This window comes from Mauremys reevesii, linkage group 17, assembly GCF_016161935.1.
Source record: "Mauremys reevesii isolate NIE-2019 linkage group 17, ASM1616193v1, whole genome shotgun sequence".
Classification (NCBI taxonomy): domain Eukaryota; kingdom Metazoa; phylum Chordata; order Testudines; family Geoemydidae; genus Mauremys; species Mauremys reevesii.
Window position 1 is genome coordinate 29,175,166 of NC_052639.1, and position 4,621 is coordinate 29,179,786.

At 53.4% G+C, this 4,621-nt stretch overlaps 1 non-coding gene across 1 annotated transcript; it reads left to right on the forward strand.

Annotated features, from left to right (window-relative positions):
• Positions 1 to 2,024: 2,024 nt before the first annotated feature.
• On the forward strand, positions 2,025 to 2,096 carry TRNAQ-CUG. Its single transcript has one exon. It is a non-coding gene; the product is annotated as a tRNA-Gln (tRNA).
• The last annotated feature ends 2,525 nt before the right edge of the window (positions 2,097 to 4,621 follow it).

Sequence of the window (4,621 nt, forward strand, 5' to 3'; positions counted from 1 at the left end):
AATGAAAGCTGAGACCATAGGAGGAGAAGGTGAATGGCAACACCACACATAGTCATAACACTCAGACACGGGGCTTCACTGTCACTACCCCTGTGTTTTCCATCATTTATATCCAGGGGTGAAAGTAACTTACAGGACTTACCGGTACTGCCGGAGTCCCGAGGGGGCGTGGCCTCATCCAGAAGGGGCGTGGCCTCATCTGGGGGGGCGTGGCCTCTCAAGATTTAAAGGCCCTGGAGTACCAGCTGTGGCTGGGAGACCAAGGGCCTTTAAATGAACCAGGGCCTCCCAGCTGCAGAGGTAGCCCTTTAAATTCTGGCCCCAGCCCAGCCACCAGAGCCGCGGCCGGGATTCAAAGGGCTCTGGGCTGACCGCAGCCGCAGCAGCCCAGAGCCCTTTAAATCTGGCCCCAGCCTGGCCGCCGGAGCCGCGGGTGGGGGGTTTAAAGGGCTCTGGGCTGCCAGCTGTGGCGGGGAGCCTAGAGCCCTTTCAATCCCCACAGCAAAAGCCGGTGCAGTCCGGCACGGCGATTGGCTCTGCCGCTATGCCGCACCAGCTTGTACCAGCTTACTTTCACCTCTGTTTCTATCCTAAGGAACACACCCTCCTCCCCACGCACTGTCACACACAACCTTCTCCCTTGAGCCCCATCCAACCCTCCCCACACACGCCACGGGACACAGCCTCGGTGACTCCCCCCGATGGGGGCTTGTCTCTGCATCTCCCCCACAGGGGAGCAGGGAGCCGACAGGGCCACAGGAGACCAGTGGAGCTAGGCAGGGATAGGAAAGACTTCCCTCCCTTTCCTTCCTCCTGAGTCCTGTTAATCTCACCCATCAGATGCTCCAGCACCAGGTGGGCTCAAAGCACCAACCTTCCTGAGCAACGGAAGGGGGAACCAGCTCTTTCACATGGAAGGAGGCTCCCACCTCTGCTGCTGCCATTCTGCAGCCTTTCATATGGATTTGTATTAGCTAATGCAACCCCACTCTCTAATCCAGCCATGAAACATGGAGACAAGCTCCTGAAAGCAGGGACCAGTGGTGCAATGGTTTAGTGCCCAGGACTTACAGAGCAGTGCTGAGTGGAGTGATGCTGAGGTTGTGAGTTCAAACCTCACCTGCAGCCCTAGTTTCCTTTAAGCAAATGGCTTCTGCCAATCAGTTTGCCCTGCAGAAAATACAATTCCTGCTCAGAAGACACTGAGGTCCCCTTGCTTTACAGAGAGCAGGGCAGATTCCACAGATCTACCAGGCTCTGCCTCCACCAGCTGCCTGTGTCAGGAGGGGTCAGGCAGAGCCCAGAGCACTGCCCTGACTCCTCTCAGTCTTTGCTCCCAAACCACCTGTGTGCTCACCCACTTCGCTGTGAGACTCAAACCCTGCCTGGCTTGCTGTATGCTGGTGTGGTTTTCATCTGTCACGTTGATGTGCATGTGGGTCCTGTGTGATTTTGGTGATGTCTTGCATCGGTCGGTGTGCATGGATGTGTGTATGATTTTTGCATTAATATTGTTTTTTGCTTTGTATTCTTTTGATATGTGGGTTTTGTGTTTCCTGTTGTGGGTTTTTGCTGTATTTTTGGTGTGGATTTGTTCTTTCTATATTTTGTGAGGTTTTCCTTTTTGTGTATATGGCTCTGTGTGCTGTGTGGGTTTGGTTTTGTTATGTCTGTGTGGGCCTGTGCAGTGTGTGATTTTCTCATTCTCTGTGTGCGTGTTTGTCTCTCTGTTTGTATCTTCATGTGTAAATTCACTGAACTTTTCAAAATCTGCACAGCTTTGCCAATTTTCACCAGGAATTTTTCTCCATTAACAAATTCTCACTTGTTCCCTACCCGTTGGTGACCATTGCCCCAGGGGCCTGTCAGTCTCAGGGTCCTGATTTCCCATTGGCCCTTCCCCCTTCTATTGGGACTGGGAACTAGCCAACCAAACCCCACTAAGTTTTAGTAAAGGGCCAACAGTCCCTTACACAAGCCAGCCCTGTGAGAGTCTCCAATGTCCCAAGAGACCAATACAAGCTGGTCCCATGGTGTAAAGGGCAGCACTCAGGACTCTGAATCCTGCAATCTGAGTTCAAATCTCAGTGGGACCTTGTGTTAGCTGGTGGTAAAGATCTGGTGCTCAAAGTGCTTTCCTGTCTCCAGCTATACAAAAGTGGGTCATTTCCTCCTGCTGGTTAATCCTTTTCCCCACCAGAGCCAGGTCTTTGGTGGGGATTAGAAGTGGCTCTAGTGGTTGGGATTCTCACTGCTTCACCTGATGCCCACAAGTCTGGTGCTTGTAGCCACACTTTTCCTCTTGCTCACATGGCACTTGAAGAAAGCAGTGCCAGGGCCAGGCTTGATAGGCAGGAGGGAGGCAGAGTCCCAGGCTGGAGCCCAGCACACCTCTCCTCCTCTGGGCACCTGGAGCAGAGGCGGCTGGTGCTGACAGCTCCGAGGGAAGGCTTATAAGCCACAGAGCGACTGAGGGCGGGGCCAGACGAGGGCAGGACCATGCCTATGTGTGGCCAGCAGACAGGCAACAAGACTCCCGGCCAGCCTGCTCCCTGCCATGCCAAACCCCACTGAAGGCCACCCGCAGACCACCATGCGGCGGCTGCTGATGCTCTGTGTCCAACATCAGTAGACGGTAGGAAAGCAGGGCCAGCCCCTGGTGGGGCCTCTACTGCTCCCATACTCCATGCTCACTTTTGCAGTGGGGCAGGAGATGTTATCCCAAGAGGCTTTTCTCCAGCTGGTGAGAAGCAGAGAAACATCCAGGTTCTCAAGGCGCTATGTAGCAACCCCTCAAGCACAGGGACAGAGGGAAACTGCTCCACACGCTAGCCCGGCAGCCGCCCATTTCCTTTGGGAATTCAGGAATAGCAAAGGCTAGACTGAAGCACCTGGGGCTCATGCCCCAGCCTTTGTGACATCCAACCCCAACTCTTCCCGGGCTCTAGCTGAAGGCAGAGCATTGGCCTGAGCGGCCAAGAAGAGGTTCCAGATTTGAAAGGAGCAGGACTTTCAGCATGAAGGTAAAACTGCATCAACACAACCACAAAGGGACTTGACCCCTCAAGTTTTTGATTCAAAGTCAGGCACCTTATCCGTTAAGCCATGCGGGCGCCTACTTCATGCGCTTCTTTGGAAAAGGTGGACACTGTGGGTACGTCTACACTACGGGACTATTCCGAATTTGCATAAACTGGTTTTGTAAAACAGATTTTATAAAATCGAGTGCGCGCCACACTAAACACATTAAATCGGTGGTGTGCGCCCATGGTCCGAGGCTAGCGTCGATTTCTGAGCGTTGCACTGTGGGTAGCTATCCCGTAGCTATCCCATAGTTCCCACAGCCTCCCGCCCCTTGGCATTTCCGGTTGAGATCCCAGTGCCTGATGGGGCAAAAATCATTTTCGCGGTGGTTCTGGGTACAGCCTCACCCTCCCTCCTCCCTGACAGCGGCAGACAACCGCTTCGCGCCTTTTTGCTTGGTGAACTGCAGACGCCATAGCACAGCAAGCATGGACCCTGCTCAGCTCCATACCGCAATCGTGGATGTTTTAACACCTCGCGCACTCTCGTGCAGTATATGCTGAACCAGGACCTTCGAACCGAGGCGAGTAAGAGGCGGATACGGCAGCGCGCGATGACAGTGATGAGGACGTGGACACAGAATTATCTCAAACCGCGGCCCCGGCGCTTTGGAGATCCTGATGGTAATGGGGCAGATTCTATCCATTGAACGCCGATTTTGGGCCCGGAAACAAGCACTGACTGGTGGGACCGCATTGTGTTGCAGGTGTGGACGATTCCCAGTGGCTGCGAAACTTTCGCATGCATAAGGGCACTTTCATGGAACTTTGTGACTTGCTTGCCCCTGCCCTGAAACGCCATAATACCAAGATGAGAGCAGCCTCACAGTAGAGAAGCGAGTGGCGATAGCCCTGTGGAAGCTTGCAACGCCAGACAGCTACCGGTCAGTCGGGAATCAATTTGGAGTTGGAAAATCTACTGTGAGGGCTGCTGTGATGCAAGTAGCCAAAGCAATCACTAAGCTGCTGTTACGAAAGGTTGTGACTTGGGAAACGTGAAGTCCATAGTGGATGGCTTTGCAGCAATTGAAATCACAAACTGTGGCGTGGCGATACATGTAACCCATATCCCTATCATTGCACCGCAGCACCAGGGCACCCAGTACGTAAACCGGAAGGGGTACTTTTCAATGGTGCTGCAAGCACTGGTGGATCACAAGGACGTTTCACAAACATCCACGCGGGATGGCCAGGAGGGTTCATGACGCCGCGTATTCAGAAGCACTACTCTGTTTAAAGGGCTGCAGCAAGGGACTTACTTCCCAGACCAGTAAATAACAGTTGGGGATGTTGAAATGCCTGTCGTTATCCTGGGGACCCAGCCTACCCCTTTGATGCCATGGCTCATGAAGCCATACACAGGCAGCCTGGACAGTGGTCAGGATCTGTTCAATTACAGGCTGAGCAAGTGCAGAATGGTGGTGGAATGTGCATTTGGACGTTTAAAGGCTCGCTGGCGCACATTACTGACTCGCTCAGACCTCAGCCAAACCAATGTCCCCTATGTTATTGCTGCTTGCTGTATTCTCCACAATCTC